This window comes from Sceloporus occidentalis, unplaced genomic scaffold (assembly GCF_023333645.1).
Source record: "Sceloporus occidentalis isolate IW3139 unplaced genomic scaffold, rSceOcc1.0.p SCAF_12, whole genome shotgun sequence".
In the NCBI taxonomy this organism is placed as follows: domain Eukaryota; kingdom Metazoa; phylum Chordata; class Lepidosauria; order Squamata; family Phrynosomatidae; genus Sceloporus; species Sceloporus occidentalis.
Genome location: NW_028316992.1, coordinates 10,844,701 through 10,862,206, shown reverse-complemented (window position 1 = coordinate 10,862,206; position 17,506 = coordinate 10,844,701). Strand labels below are relative to the sequence as shown.

The following is a 17,506-nucleotide window of genomic DNA, read 5'->3' as shown; positions in this document are numbered from 1 at the left end:
GATGACATAAGAGAAAGCACTATTTTCATACTAAGCAGTCAAGTGAGAATTAGATGAATACTCTGAATGCAATGGATATAGGCCATGACAGCTGCATGAAACCTTCATATTAAAATTTTTGATATAGTGTACATAGTATTGATGCAATGCAAAGATGCAAAAGTGAGGAAACTGAAGCCCTTGAACCATGTGTAGCTTTCATGAGAGTTGGGTTTGTTTGTTTTTAGTGGGGAATGGATTTTAAAAAAGATTTTTGAGCCCCAAATGGTCCCTTTGTGGCCCTAGGCTACATTTTGCTCTCCATGCCCTTTAGGGGATGTCAGAAAGCTCTTTGGGGAAAATGGGGGGGGGGGAGAGCAAAGAGGCTAGTGGTACAGCCTCCCCAAAGATCTCCTGTTTGGCCAATGGAACTCCCATAATCCTGGTAGTATATACACCCCAATCTAATGCTTCTGTTGACCTTTTACATTGACACAGAAATATGGGAAGCTACTTTATAGTGAATCAGATCCATCTACTGTCATTCCCAATTGTATTGCCCTCATTAACTGGCAGTGACTCTCATGTTTGCTGACCTGAAGATGACAAGGTCTGCATATAGGAGCTTCTGAATGCAACATCTGTGCCTTACTGTTGACCCATAATCCTTGAAACTCTTATGAGCCCCAGTTAGCAAGCACACAAAGATTCAGAAGCAGTATACTTTTGAATACCTGATGGGGCAGGTATCCTTAGACAGTGAGAGGTCCTCCTCAGTGGCAGATGATGTGGGGGCAACAATGGTAGTCCTTTCACTGTTCCTTTGGAGCCCCTTAACTATTTCCCTTTGACAGAGGACAAAGTTATATGTTCCATGTGACCCTTCTGCTCCCTGCTATTTCATTGTTGGTACAGTAGTGAGATTCAATTAGTAGTTAAATTAGTTTTTAAATATGGAATTGGGGAAGTAGTGCCATCTTGTCCTTCATCTTTGCAGCAAAACACCTTTATCAAGCTCTGATACTGGCTACTGGGAACAAACAATAGGACAAGTTGTTGCCTTCTTGTTGTGCTTGTAGGCATTCAAAAAGCATCTGGATAAACCTGATGAAAGTATGGAAGAGGCATAAACCATTGGTCTGATTCCACAGGGCTGTTCTTATGCTTAAGAAAGTATAAGTTGGTTGCTTCACACATTTGTTTCTAGACTGCATTTGTTGTTGTGTGCTTTCAAGTTGCTTCCGGCTTATGGCAACCCTAAGGCAGACCTATCATGGGGGTTTCTTTGCAAGATTTGTTCAGAATGTTTGTGTGTGTGTGTGTGTGTGTGTGTACTAGAACTTAATTCAATTTACACACTTTCCTCCTCCACCAATGTTGCTTCAAGTAACATCAGCTGCAGCTACCACATTAGTTCTGTCCAGGAGCAATTGTCAGGAGCACCTCCTTCCTGTTGTTTTGTCTCTGAGCTGTGATCTGTAAGGAGAGGCAAGACTGAATTCTGCTTCCACTTAGCTGTGGCACTTTGTGGTGTGGTCAGCCGTATTGGTAGGGCTGCGTGCCCAGACAGACATACCTTGATATAGTCAATTCTGCTCTTTTTGAGGCTGCCAAATGTTCTCTCTCTCTCTCTCTCTCTCTCGGTTATTGTTCTGGGCAGCACATGTCATTGGCATGGGCAATGTCTTGCGATTAGAATTTCAAGATCAGACATAAAGGTCATTTTCCACTTTAACAAAACACTTCAAGGAGAGAAGAAGGGGGGGGGGAGAAATGGGTAGGTAGGGGGAGATGAAGAGAAGTGGAAGCAGAATTCATATTTGGAAAGTGGGAAAATATGTTTAGAATGTTTTGGTGGGGAGTGGGGAAGAGGAAAAACAAAAGCCCTTGGCCAAATAGTTCTTCCATTCTGTTGCTGGCAAGTCTCTGAGGGTTCTATTCCAGAATGTCTGCAACTGAATGAATCACACCATGCTCTTGGGAACTCTTGCAACCACATTCATTATTCTACACAGGGCATCAGACATCACCTGTAGATGAAGGGAGTGGAAAACTTTGCAGTTTCTAAAGCTCACCTCATTATACCACAGCATACAATTAGCCATGTGTATGCAGTTAATAGCTCCCAGGAGAATGTGTGTGCATGAGACTGAAAAAGTCAAGCATGCTTGTACCATTCACAACATTACTTGCTGTTGACAGTGAGGCTGTTTTGGAGATTAACATACTAACTAGATTTTTTAAAGAGGTCACGGCCGACAAGATTGGTTTCTGGAAGAAAAAGCATGGTGGCTAACACATTCTTTTTTATTATTATTATTTTTAATGGCTGGAATAGTATTTTGCTATTTTGGATCTACCTATGTATCTATAAATCACCAATTCTTGAAGTCCTGTTTGTCCTTATTCCACAAGTGCTCTTTCCATGGTTTTCATATTTCTTGTATCAGCAAATCAAATTAACAATACATGGACTAGAATATAAGTTTCATTCTATTCTATTACTTTCCATTCTGATTTGCATCAGGAAAATTATAATACAGTCCTATATTCTGGTTGACAGAAAGTCGGAAATGATCTGAAGCTACACAGTAACAACAAATGAATATTTACTGAGAAGCAAGTCCCACCAGATTCAATGGTAAGTGTACACACTACTGCAGTGCTAGCAAGTATTATATTACAACATAAAATACATTTTCTTCTCAGTATCATGTAAACATTTCCTCACATCTCTTCTTTTCCCCACGTATGTTCAGAGAAAACATGACAGTAGAGAGTTAGTGGTATCTTTCAGGCCTAATTTAAATATAGCATAAAGGTTACTAGGTTAATTGTAAATGTGCAGTCCTATAGACTTAGAAATATTCAGTTGAGTTCAGTGGGACTTACTCCTGGTTAAGTCTGGAAAGAGCCATTGTAGTGTAGTGGACTGAGTGCTGGATTGGGACTCTGGAAGTCCAGGGTTCAAATCCCTACTCAGCCATTGAAACCCACCGTGTGATCTTGGGCAAGTCTCACTCTCTCAGCCTCACAGGAAGGCAATGGCACACCTCTCTGAATAAGCTTTGCTGTTAAAATATCACAAGGGGGTCACTGTCAGTACTGTGGATTGAGGTGTGTAACAAATACAAATAACAAATAAGACTACATGTAACATCAGTTAAAAGAATATTTAATAATGACAAAAACACAGATTGCCCTCTAACAACAACTTTTTCTCCTGTTATCCCTTGCCTAGTTTCTCATCTTTACAGATGGTGTAACAGGAAGGATTATACAGAGAAGTTCCCAAAACTCTGCACCAGCACAACAACAAAAACAAACAAAAAACTATTAGAGCCCCATCAGATGATCAGAGTTTGCCATTATCACATAATGTGATGTCAGTATGGTGTTCTATGTATAACCCAAGCACTTGGAATATGATTGCTGTAAAGAAAGCAACAGCCAATGGCTTAAATCCTATTGTTACTTCCAACTGGAGTGAAACCATGGAATCAGTGGGATTTTCTTACATGTTGACTTACTTATTCAATTATCATCCAATAGGTCAATTCTGGCTGGGACTAACCAATAGGAGTAAGGTCATTGTATTATGTTTCTTTTTCTTTTGGTGGTCCTTACTTTGAAAAATATTGCCTTGGTAGTCAGTTTCAGTGGATTCTTCAGTCCATAATGGGAGGTGGATTTTAATCCATAGAAGCTTGTACTTAAAGAAATAAAATAAAATAAAAATAAGCAGTACTCATGAAGGTGCTAGAAGACCCCATTCATTTCCCCATGAATTCCTTGAGTTGTAACTGTTGAAAAGCATATAGTGTGCTATGCTACTCTATAGCACATTACATGCAGCTATGCCAAGGATGTTGATTAGATTGGGTGCCAAGTACATGCCAGCATAGGCAGATGGAAACTAATAAATAGTACCTAAAAGCACATATCATATAAAATTGATAATAATAATGTCATGCCTCCAGAGCATCTATGATGCTCTTGAGACATATATTTAGTTAAGATTCGCTCTTGGGACAAAACAAATAATAATAATAATAATAATAATAATAATAATAATAAATTTTATTTATATACTGGCTTTCCAAAGGATCAAGAATAAAGCAGGACAGAGGACGCATAATCATGTTTAGGGTGTTAATGAAATTCTATTTCATTTTCAGATTTGTTCTTGAAATCGACAGCTCTGCTCTTCCTGAACAAAATACACCTGTTGCATGGCAGCCATGGGAAAGGGGAGCGACAGTCACTCTCCACACACACTAAGGTGAAAAGTAACCAGTGGACAAAAGGCAGAAACAGATGGCCAAGATCCTGTGTCACACCTACCACAGTGTTGCGGGTATGCTTTAACTTCCCATCTCGTGCCTGCAACCCACCTTAAAAGCCAGTCAGCCATCTGGTGGAGCAGTGGTTAAATGCCTGTACTGCAGCCACTCACTCAAAACCATAAGATTGCGAGTTCAAGTCCAGGAAAAGGGCTCAAGCTAGACTCAGGCTAGCATCCTTTCGAGGAGGTCGCTAAAATGAGTACCCAGATTGTTGGGGGCAAATTAGCTTACAGTTGTAAACTGCTTAGACACTGCTTAGGCGGTATGAAGTGGTATATAAATGAAGCTTGTTTGTTTTTGTTTGGAATGATGGTAGTCTGTACTGCTGCCGAGTGGTTGCTGCAAGATGGTGTTACTAGTTCCCTCTCACCAGAAAACCATGCTGCAGTGATGAGTTGTGACAGGTCCCTGCAAGGGTTCCTGGTTCTGCTCTTTGCCGAAGCAGTCACTGGTGGTGGTGGGGACAGTCATACCATTCTACAGTACCCTGCTCAGCAGCTGCACAGACCTCCATTGCTTCACACTGACTTTTAAGGTAGGCTTCAGATCATTCACAGATAGACCAATAGTGCTGTGATCACAAATGAGAATACAAAGCTGTTATGATATCCTAAGTTTAATTCGGACTTTCACCATTGGTGTGTTGCTTGTGATATTATGGTGATGATGACAGATGCATGGGTGTGTCCTCTAACTACAACTTTTCCCTCTATTATCCTCCCTGCATCCAATATTTTCCTTCTTTATTTGTGGCCTAATAGGCGTCATACAGGGAAATCTAACTGAAGTCATCATAACTAATATAGGGAATTGTAACTGATAAAACGATTGGCAGCCAGATGACAGCAGCACATTGAGGACGGTAGGAAAATGGCCTAAGATGAACCCACAGCAGTATGGAAAGGGAACTCTATGGAAAGAAAACAGGGTAAAGTGATATGTGGATGTATGAGAAGTAAATATGTTCTGGAACACTGAAAAAAGCAGTAGTTAGAAGAGACACCCATCTTGATCCTCCCACTGTCTAGGTCCAAAGAGTTTGGTCAGGATTAGATTAATTTTTGGACTAGATCATCTTGTTAAAAACTTGGATGCTTATCAGTCACTAATGTTCTATAAGAAGTACATTACAATGCCTCATGATGGAATATATATTATTTAAAAAATAGATTACTAGGAGAATGAATCAGGAGGAAAATGCAGTTAAAACATAGGAGTCTATTAAAAAACAGTGACCTTTATAAAAATACCTTACATGCCATGGCTCTCAAATATGATTTCCTGTGTACTGTGCTTTGTAAAAAGGCTGGTGATTTTACAACATTCTCTCACCTGGCAAACCCAAACTTTTTAAAACTTGGCAGCTGACAGAGTTTCATCCTGTGGTGCCCATTTTCTGATGTGAAAGCTAGGCTATTTCAGGTTACTACTTTCCATTTTGCAAGAGCTGGCATAATCTTCATTCTGTTTTCCAACAAGTTTTAAGAAAACGATACCATCCTTCTTCTTGTTACAAGCTTCTAGATTCATGTTCCTAGCACCATGGTATTCAAAAACCAGGTGAATGGTCAGAGAACATCAAAGCAATATTACACATGGAAAATAAAGCCTTAGAGTGCTCATGGAAAGCTTAAAGGACATCACATACAGGGAGGGCTGCAAGAACTTTATTATCTCCTTTAAACAAGAAAATAACACTCAGGAAATGTGTGACTCCACCCAGATGTACAACTTATTTATTGACTGACTTATTATATTTTTGAACTGCCCAATACTTAAAGTGTTTTGGATGGTGAAACAATTTAAAAACATTAAATGCAAGTAACTAGTGCCATTTTGTCTAATGCCATCTAGTGAGTGAAGCATAGAATGATGCTAATATCCACAAGATGAACTAATTTGTTTCACCAAACAATCTTCTTCAGGCCAGTAACTAACTATTTGAGGCAAGCCAGTGGAAGTTTATATTACTTCATGTTAAAGATCTAGATCTTAACCAAAACGTAAACTAAGCAGAGATTTATGAAGTAATCCTTGTTTCCAAAATGAAGTGTCAGATGTAATCACTACTGGTATGTTTAAAAAAGCACAAACATGATGAATGCATGGTAGTTGCACATTGCCCATGTGGTAAGTACATCCGTTTGAATAGGATCAACTTGAATAATAAGCAACTGAATGTTACTATGAAAGTATGAAGGGCTGTGATTGTCAAGACTCATTGGTGAGGGTCAACGTTTTCTGACTCTTCCTGTGTATGTCTGAAAAAAAAATGTTGCTTCAGAGACATCCTTAACTGTGTTGACATGCTCAAAAATGGCCTTGTGAATTTTGAGAATTTCTGATGCTATGATAGCTTTTCCCGATAAATATGCTTGTAAAAGTAGAATGAGGGGAGGAAACACTGACAGTATGGGCCAGAATGAAAAGATGGATGTAGCTAGAGACCATTGAAGGAGACAGTTGGAGATCGAGTTGGGATGGAGAGATAGGTAGCAGAATTAGCAGGCCACAACCTGGGTCAGAGTTAATAGGACCAGAGAAAGAGAGAGAAAAAAGTAACCAAAAAGTCAGCATTTAATTGTTGCTGTTAAAGTGTATTAAGAAGCATTAGGTTATTAAATAGAACCACTATATATTATCCTATATCAGATGATTGCTTGTCCCATGTGGGTCTCCTTATCTGGCTGACAGGCTTCTTCTGCTATCACTTCAAACCAGAGGAAGCTGGTGGTGTGATGGTGGCTCCACTCCAGGTTCAGATCACACATTAAGCCTGGCATCCTATTGGCTAGTCCCAAGTAGAGTAAATCAATTAGTAAGCTTGTTTTCTGCTGCTCTACAGATTAGGACATGGAGCAATGGATTCAAGCTACAAGAAAAGAGATTCCACCTAAACGTTAGGAAGAACCTCCTGACCATAAGAACTGTTTGATGGTGGAATTCACTGCCTGGGAGTGTGGTGGAGTCTCTCCCTTTGGAGGTTTTTAACAGAGTCTGAATGGTCATCTGTTGGGAGTGCTTTAATTGTGTGTTCCTGCATAGCAGGGGATTGGACTGGATGACCCTTGTGGTCTCTTCCAACTCCATGATTCTATGGCCTGTTACAGACAGCCAAAATAAAGCTGCTTCGAGTCACTTTGGAGGTATGGTATTTCAATGATGCATGAGCCCTATGGGTCTGGAAGCTTCACCACAGCTGCACTCCAGTCCTTAGGACTGGAGCATGGCTTTGGTGCAGCCTTTGGACTCTTAGGACGCATGTATCATTGAAATACCATATCTTCAAAGTGACTCGAAGCAGCTTTATTTTGGCTGTCTGTAACAGGCCACACAAGTAAATACCAGTGATTCAGTGGCCCTACTCTAATCAGGACTACACAGGTTTTAGGCCCAAAGGAGCTATCCATTGGTGCTGAGCCCTACCCCAATTAGATTCAGTACTTTGGTGAGGTCTTTTTCACTACCCCTAAATCCATTGGTATTTATTGCCTCTTGACATGGCAGCCACCAGCCTCCATTGCCTCAAATCAATATCAGAAGGTATTTAAAGGAATTTAAATTTCAAAAACAAGTTAAATACAAACTTAAATTTGCCTGCAAACCACACATCAACTTTAAGCAATTTATTCAAAATGAAATGTAACTTCAAACACACTGCATAGAACTGAGTTTTGTTTTGCAAGAAGAAAAGGTTAATGGGATGGAGCTATGATTTGGAACACTGCTAATCAGAAAACTCACAAGTCCAGTGGCACTCTGTAGAAATCTCTTGGCTCTTTTTCTCTCTACAGCTTGGTTGAGACCTAGTTGGTTGGGCCTGAGGTGGTGAAGCAACTAGGATTCGGTCCTCCAACTGCCTACATTCAGAACCAGTACAAAGGAAGATAGTGAAGCTGAGGTCCTTGCAGGGGTCATAGGAAATCCAGAAAGGAGGTGCCACTCCTGTGGCTACTGAAGTCAGTACCTTCAAGTCATTCCTGATTTATGGTGAACCTACCATGGTGTTTTCTTGGCAAAATTTGTTCAGAGGAGGTTGCCATTGCCTTCCCCTGAGGCTGAGAACATGTGACTTAGAATCATAGAAGAAATGTAGAGTCTGAAGATACCTCAAGGGCCATACAGTCCAACCCCCTGCCATGTAGGAAATCACAATCAAAGCATCCCTGACAGAAGGCCATCCAGCCTCTGTTTAAAAACATCTAAGGAAGGAGACGCCACCACACTCCAAGGGAGTGTGTCGAACAGCCCTTATTCTCAGAAGGTTCCTCCTAAGGTTTGGGTGGAATCTCTGTACCTGGAGCTTCCTCAAGGTCATCCAATACATGGCTGAGCTGGGAATCAAACCCTGGTCAACAAAGAGCGGAAACCCCTCAGCACTCACCCCTCTGACAGTAGAACACTGTAACCTCCAAACAGATCAAGGAAAACAATTTTAAATTATAAAGATACCTATATATGTATGTATGTATTTTTGCAATAATCAAAAGTATTTATAAAAGCTCAAAGTGACCAGTTATAGGTGTCTGGAATGAGACATGTAGCACATAGTGTGGGATACAATAGAAAAATAGAACAATAAATTCCAAATTTGTCTTTATATGTCAAAAGCACCTCCTTGATCCATTTGGAGGTTATAGTGTTCTGACAATCAAACCCTAGTCTCCAGAGTTGTAGTTGTGCGTCTTCTGTACCTAAAACCAAGCCATTAGCCCAGCCTGTTGCCCAAGGATGGTTTGGTAAAGGGAAAAGAAGAAAGGGAAAGGCCAATTCATCCCGGTTGTTTGCCTTGCTTTTTGAGCAAACCCAGCCAAGTGAAGAATAGGAATGGTAGGTGCTAATTCATTTTGGTTAATTTTTTATTAAGAATTTACCAAAATTTCCCAGTCTCCATACCAGGAGATATAAAACTCCTGAATATGGGAAAAACCAAAGGGGACTTTTCTTAACTCCTTATGGTTCATAAATGGAGTCTAATATCAGATTCAACTTAGAAAATGATTTAACAACCCAGTGTTTGTGGACTCTGGCTTGGAAGCCAAGGTTTCAAACCAGAAAAAGCAATTAAATCAACATGGCAGCAAGTGAGCAACAAAAGAATATGACATACATGAAACTCACCATTAAGGAGCAAGTACTATTTCCAAATTGTGTACATAAAACTTGTTCTTTATATCTTATTTCAGTATTCAAGATGTTATTCTATCAGCAGGACATGTCAAGATGTTTTGGAACATGGCTCAGAACATTGTGTACATATTTAACTTAACCTGAAATCACCAGAAACTTACAACATTTTCTATGTCCAAGCAAACTGTTTTCTTTAACATGGTTCTACCTTATTTAGGTTGTATAGTCACTTTCTGATTTTTCTCCTTCAAAGCTAAAACTGAAAGTTTTATCCATCTATACTTTGAGTCCTTAAATCTTAAAAGTCTGAGTTTGCAGCCCTTAGCATTCAGCTTCATGTTAATGTTAAAGATCTGTAATATTTTATTTCAACTATGTTTTAAATAAGTTTTAAGTGTTTTTAACTTTTAAGGCATGTTTTTAATAATACTGATATGCAATTCCTTTTTAAAATTTGTAAATCAATGTTTTAGTAGCATCTTTTTTGGATTAATATTTTTTGATTACAGTAAACTGTCTTGAATCCCATTTTGGGGAGAAAGTTGGGATATAAATTCAATAAATAAATTAAGTAATGTTTAATTTGGGTTCTTGGTTCTTCTTCCCTCTGCCCTGGAGAGCTTCCTCATCTTCTAACACCTATATAACAGGCAAGTAAAGTACAGTCTTCCTTTCCATATGAGGAATAGCTGTCCCTTTCTGATCTGGCTAATGCAAATAAGCAGAATTCAATTCAGTTCATTCCTGAGGAATTTAACAAGATTTGCAAATGTCATATGCTAGTTGGAAGGAACGTGAAGTTTTAAAAAACAGAATGCAAAGAAAGAGTTTTCCCATCATAGTGGAGAGCACTGAAATATCTGCTTGCACTAAGAGTCTTGGGTTGGACAACTTGCCTTGTTATCAGTATGCAAAGGAATAATGTAGCACCTTTGAAACTAACTGTGTCAAAGAAGTTGTAGCATTAGCATTCATAGACTTGGAAGTTTATCGCACAGCTCCCCCCCCCCCCCCCATTATGGGAACTGGAAGGGGTCGCATGCGACCTGGAAAAAATGGATTTTATTGCACAGCAAATCATCCTCAAAAGGGCCCCCTTCCATCCCCCAGTGCCAAGTGTTCCCGTTCAGTGCTGAGGAGCGTTAAATGTTCTGGTCGGAAGTCTTCAGACCGAGGAAAATGGTGCCCCTCAGCACTTAATGGGGATGACTTGGTGCTGGGGGACAGAACGGGGTCCTTTTGAGGACAATTTGCTGTGCGATGAAATCCATTTTTTCCAGGTCATGTACGGCCCCAAGCTTCCCCTCCCAGTTCCCATAACAGTGGGAAAAGCTGTGCGATAAGCTTCTTGGTCTGCTTCCTGAATGGCAAGGGATTGGACAGGATGGCCCTTGTGGTCTCTTCCAACTTTATAATTCTACGATTGTACTCCAGTCTGTTCACTCCATGCATTTGAGGAAGTAGATCAAATCTACAAAAGTTCATGCTAAAACCTATTTATGTATTTATTTCACACAGTTAGTCTCAAAGGTGCTATAAGATCCCTTTGTGTACTGATATTCCAGACTAACACAGCTATGTCTCAGAATTCTACTTACATTGTTATGACTGCTTAGCATTTCCAGTCTGCCTTTCAGCCACCTGTTTGGTTTTTCTACTATAAATCCATGTTTGTTTGGGGAGGATTAACTGAGTACACTGAGCTGCTAGGCAGTCTAGGAAAGGGGATGGCTGAGAGGTGGAATGTGTGATCTCCATGCGTGGACTAATGAAGTGCGACAGACAAAAGGCCAGAGGCAGGGATCATTTGTGGGAGCAACTAGAAAATGTTTTATTATGAGCATGAGCAGGGGTTTTGGAACCTGATACCTCCCATTATTTTAATCTATTTTTAACATGTAACTCACTTTCTCTCTCCCTCCCTCCCCCACACCCTAAACTGGAAATGTTGCAGAAGAAAGGCATCTCAAAGACTAAGGATAAGGTATATATAAAAACAGATGATGACAATCAGCAGATGTTACAACCTGGTGTGAATAAAAGGGAAAATAAGTATTTTGTTTGGTTTTGGAAGTTTAATGGCTTGGATTATCACCAGTTTCTGGGATGAAGGAGGTGGACTGAAAGAGAGCCTGGGAGAAAGAGTGAGACAGAATTAAAGGGTCACAGCTGGCTCTACCATCAGGCAAACTGAGATGGCTATCTCACATGGCAGATACTAGACGGTAGTAATCGGGACAGGTATCTTGTGAGTGACATGTGCAAACTTACGTCCAGTATATGTCCTTTTTCAGTCACTTCCTGCCTTCACACCAACATGCTGCTTCCAGGACTCACTACTTCACTGCTGTCCCATCATTAGTGTTGAAGAAAGAATCTGTTGCCTATCCAGTTGGATTTTACACATACAGAGAGTAGCAGTTCTATATTTTGTTCAATATGTCTGAAGGCAGATGTGTCCTCCTTCAGCAAACTTTAAGCCTCAAGTAGTTCTGACAGGCCACTCTCCCCACCCTTGTTTCCTGCTTTTCTGACATGCAACATTCTATTTCTCATTTTCCATAGAGGATCTGCACAAACTTTAATAATAATTTGACAAACAGGGCAAAAGCAACATGAGGTGCATGTTCACTGTAGAAATAATGCTGTTGGACACCACTTTAAGTGGAGTAGCTCTAATAAAATCCTGGGATTTGTAGTTTTACAAGATCTAAATGTTGTCCTTTGCCATTATATCCGATTTTCATTATATTAGATGATGCACAGAAGCTTGAGGGTCCATCATTTACTAACTAGGGTGGTGAGAAGAGGACAGGACATTAGTAAGCATATACACTAATATCCTACATCACCTACTTGGTTCTGAATAAGTAAAAGTTCCTAGCCCATCATGTCACACCTCCCAAGCTACTGTAACAGCCAGCAGCCACACTGAGCAATGGAGGTCTGTTGAGCTGGTGATCAGGGTGAAGGATGGTGATGCGTTCAGTCTAAAAATCAGAAGCAGGATACCTGTTGCAATTCCTTGTTGCATTCCCATGTACTGGTGGGAGTGGGCTGAAAACATCCTGTTGCACTTTCGTTGCCAGCTGGACGGACCTCCATTGCTCAGTGTGACTGCTGGCTGTTAAGATAGGCATGGGGAGTGGGCATTTATGATAATGGCAATAGTGCCACAATTGTGAACACATAGTCGGGCTGAATATGGAACAATTATGGATCTGCAACTCTAGGTTAGAATGCCAGCTGTAAATAAAATAGCATGTTTTAGTAAGGCAGTTGATCTGCAAGGATACAAGTGGGCCATAGAGCCTACATTAGTCTCTTATTTCATTCCTCATTGGCTTGTATTACTTTGGCTCTGTCATAAGGGAGATTTCTACCTGCTAGGTACAGAATAGGGATTAAATTAATGCTTCTTATTTTTATCTGTTGCACCATATCCAAGCTGTCCTGTTTCTTTGTATTATAACAAACTGAAATATTATGCATGCTGGTTATTCCCCAAAGCCTCATACATTTTGCTGCCCTCTTCACACAGGGCTGCTCAGTAAAGTTCTTCCTGAAGCTCAGGGAACAGTGGGAACAGTTGTTTCTTGTCTCCTTTGACTCTCAGGGTTGTTCTGTAAGTCCCCTGAGTTATTTATTTATTTATTTATTTATTTATTTATTTATTTATTTGATTTATATCCCACCTTTCTCCCCAGAGGAACTGAAGGCAGCTCACAGATAAAACCCTTAAAATTGCAATAAAATTCAAAACAATTAAAACATGTAAATCCAATATAAAATCATATAAAATATACACAAATTAAAGACAGGCTAAAACCCCACCTGCTTCATAAAACCACCCTGCTATGTATTATATACAAAAATCCTGCCTGCATGAAAATATTTTTACTTGCTGGTGAAAGGCCAGCCGGGAGGGGGCCAGCCTAGCCTCCCAAGGAAGGGCATTCCAGAGGGTGGGGGCAACCACTGAGAAGGCTCTCTTTCATGCCCTCACCAGGTAAGCCTGTGATCTTGGTGGGACCAAGAGAAAGCCTTCTCCTGCAGATCTTAGGGGTCTTGCAGGTTCATATGGGGAGATATAGTCTCTCAGTCTGGGCCCAAGCCATGTAGGGCTTTATAGGTCATGACCAGCACTTTGAATTGTGCCCGGTAATGAAAAGGTAGCCAGTGGAGCTGTTTTAACAAGGGAGTTATATGCTCCCTGTAACTGGCCCTGGTCAGCATTCTGGCTGTGGGGTTTTGAACCCACTGAAGTTTCCGACAGTTTCCAATGGCAGCCCCATGTAGAGTGCATCGTGGTAGTCCAAACAGGAGGTAATCAAGGCATGTGTCACCGTAGTCAGATCTGACGTCTCAAGGAATGGGCACAGCTGGCAAAAGTTAGATAGAAGGGGTGGTGACAAGACTGCTACCTTGTGCTGCTAGAGTCATCAGGGTAAAAATATCAGAGGGCTCCTGTACCTTTAATGGTAGAAGAGGGACTGGTTACATGTCAAGCAACATCCGTTGAAACTCTTTCTTCAACACAACCATTAAAGGCACAGGAAATCGCTTCAGTTTTTACTCTACCAATCCTAGCCTGGTGTTTAATATGGAAACCAGCTTTCCATGCTTGAGGAGTTGAGTAGTGAATGATGAAAGTTTGGCCAGACCTTGTTTTGCCCCTTTCTGTACCTGGGGCTTTGACAATGCATATGATTCAGCTTAAGAAATGTGAGTCTTTAAAACAGATATGCATAACGTGTGGCCCTCCAGATAATTTTGGATAACAAGCCGTTTCTCCTGTAGCCAGCAGTGAAGGATGATGGAAGTTGCAGTCTAGCAGAATTTCCATGGCCTGTATGAAGGTTACTGGCATCTTTCTGGTGTGTGGATATGTTGTTGCTCTCTTCAGTTCTCCTCTATTAAATTTATTCCGGTTTCTATTGAAAAAAAATGTCACTGCCAGTGCAGTTGCCAGATTGGCAGTCATGCAGAGTTAGGGTCTCCTCCTGTACCCCACCTTCACTATTCTCAAGCAGCCTCGTTGTCTTTCTTCTTCTTGGTATATCTTTTTTCTTTTTTAAACCTTAAATTGCATCACCAGAACTGTGGAATTGTCTTTTAAAAAGCAAATGAAATGAATGGCATGCTGGGCAGAGCATAGGGCAGCGAGTAAGAGTTACGAAGTATTGTGGGAAAGAGATTCCCAGAATGACAATGGCTGCTATGGCTGCAGTCCTGCATTTGAAGACATGTGATAAGAACTGCTCCCAAATTGGTATCTAGTTTCCTTTCTTTAACGCAATTGCAGCAAGAATGGGGGCTCATGTGATAAAGTCAAGAGTCCACCATATTTTGTCATAAGCCATACTTTTGCACTCTGAACTCATTTTGCAGTAAGTAAAGTAAGTTGTAGACAAAGGAAGAACTGGGAGGAAGAAAGAGAAACTGGCATTTTAGAAGCAGCTGAAAAAGTGGGATCACAGGGACTGTCCATGCCAAACTGGGTTAAAACAGTATCCATTACTTTAGCATTAGCCATGAATAAATAATAATTTAACTATTGTTATCAAGTGCAGTGAGGTGATTAATACATGTGACATGATAAAATATCTTTAACCCTATACAAGCCAGAGGACACACAGTTGAAACTCTTGGGGAATTCTAGACCTACCTTATACCATGTTTGGAAATAAGTACTGTTGTCCGCAATCATCACACTTGATGCTCATGAAGTTTCCTTGCTACTTTTTTTTATTGGATGAAGATAATGCTGTTTTGCTGGCATTTTCTAAAGTACCTTTCACAGAAATGTACAAATTTACCAACATGAGTGTTAACAGGCCTTGCTGTTTCAACATATGGTCATTATTAAGATGATCAAGGTGCTTGGTTATGGCTCAGCTGTAAAGATGGGACTGGAGTTTTGTGTTTACATTCTAGAAACAACTTTGCCTTAAACAAAATTACTTTCGCTAGTTGTAGCCAAGCACCTTGAATCCGACAACTTCTGGGTGGCCATAAACTCAACAGTGTTAATGAGGCCTTTCTGTCAAATTAGTTTATGGCTGCTGATTGTTGCTGAACAGCTGCTCCTAAGAATGTAAAATTCTTCTATGGGCAGCAGAGAGGTAAAGGAGATTTTAAAAGGTGAGCATGAAAAAATGGGATTAAACAAGCTACAACTTTTTAAAAGGCATAGGATACCAGCTGTTTAGATGCGTGTGAAGGATTTTACACTTTAACTCAAGGGCAAGGGATGTGTGGGTCTCCAGATGCTGTTGGAATGAAACTCCCAGCCACCTTAGCCTGCATAAGCTACAGTGATGGATGATGGGAGTTACAGCCTAGAACACCTTAGAGGACCACACATCCCCCATCCCAGTTGTAACCCATTCTGATGAGGCATCCAAGGAGACTGGCATGGACAACTAGACAAAATGTTCTGCTGACACAAGCAATGTGACTCACCCTGGAAGTTTACTTGAAAGATTGCTCATCCTCAAGGCAGGAAGAGTGACAGAAGTCCCACTGGAGTTGCTGGAACCATTGCTGGCTCTCTGCACCTTCACTGTCCTACAGACAGCTGTTGGACAAGAAGTTCTTCCAGCCTTGTAAGTGTTTGCGATCCCCTGGTGCAAGTGAAATGTCCCTGTGAATTACTTTCCCATGATGGGGGTCTGCATGGGAGCAAAACACACCGATACTGGTATTTTGAACAAATGTTGTGAGAGCAGAACACATAAAATATTATGAGAACAGCAACAATCAACTACTTAGGTTGCTGTCACACTGTAGAATGAATACAATACAATACATCTTTATTGAATGAGTCTCCAGACCATTTCAAAGAATACAAGATAAGAGGAAAAAAACATACATAGTTAAAACTTACATTAAAAAAATCTCTATAAAATTTAAAATATTTGGCTCCGATTCCATTGTTCTTATAATTTGCACAACAATCTATCTGGGGTCCTTTTGAATGAATACAGTTTGATACCATTTTAACTACCATGTCTCAAGGCTAGGGAATCCTGGAATGTGTAGTTTGGAATCCCGGGATGTGTAGTTTCTTGTGGCACCAGAGCGCTCTGACCAAGAAGGCTAAATATTTCACAAAACTGCCAATCCCAGAATTCCATAGCATTGAGCCATGTCAGTTAAAGTCGTGTCAAACTGCATTAATTCTGCACTGTAGATGCAGCCTTAATGAAGGATAATAAGGAAGGCAAAAGCAAACCTCCTCTGTAGAAACTTGCCAAGAAAGCCCCATGATAGGGCCACCTTAGGGGCACCAAAAGTTGGAAGACACCACAACACAACAATGAGAAGCCAAACCAGGAGAAGGAACATCTCTAGGAATGTAACAAATATGCTAGTCCATTGGCCATGGGGTGATGAAAAGTTATTTACTTATAGTATAAACTTGATTTTTTAATTTTTATTTTTCAAAGAAACAACCTTTCGTCACTCTGCTAAATGATGAATAGCTATGTCCCAATATGCTGCTCCTCCCCACTGAGTTTGCTGTCTAGAGCAGAAAGTGGAGCATGCAGCCTTCTTAGACTACAGTCATAGCATTCTCCACAATTGTCTATCACAGGCAAGGTTGATGGGACTTGCAGTTTGAGAACAGTTAGAAAGGCCATACATTCCACAGCTCTGCAGTGTGGGCTCTCTTCCTGGCTCCTCTAGGGTTGTGGCATAGGCCTTGAGGCTGAGCCTTGGGGGCAATGTAGGTCCTCAAGGTCTTTCAAAGCCAAGCCGGTTCCCATAATGCCCCACAGCTCTCTGCTATCCCTTGTAGCAGACTGGGGACCCCTTTTCACTGTTGCTGGTTATGAATAATATGCATCTGGAATGTCAGGGGAAAGCTTGAAGAAAACATAAAGGCTAATTTGTTATAAAGACATACCACGCAGTCCAAAACTAGGTAAATTATATCCAATTGATACAAGTCTCTCCTTACCAAGATATGACCTTGATAACCCCTAGTTATACATTTTGGCTGCAGTGAGGGAAAAACAGCAAAGAAAAGCCCTAAAACAAGTGCC

At 40.6% G+C, this 17,506-nt stretch overlaps 1 long non-coding RNA gene across 1 annotated transcript; it reads left to right on the top strand.

Annotated features, from left to right (window-relative positions):
* The first annotated feature begins 2,553 nt into the window (after positions 1-2,553).
* On the top strand, positions 2,554-9,629 carry LOC149305265 (uncharacterized). Its single transcript, XR_016271781.1, has 3 exons — positions 2,554-2,620; positions 4,158-4,336; positions 9,512-9,629. It is a non-coding gene; the product is annotated as an uncharacterized LOC149305265 (long non-coding RNA).
* The last annotated feature ends 7,877 nt before the right edge of the window (positions 9,630-17,506 follow it).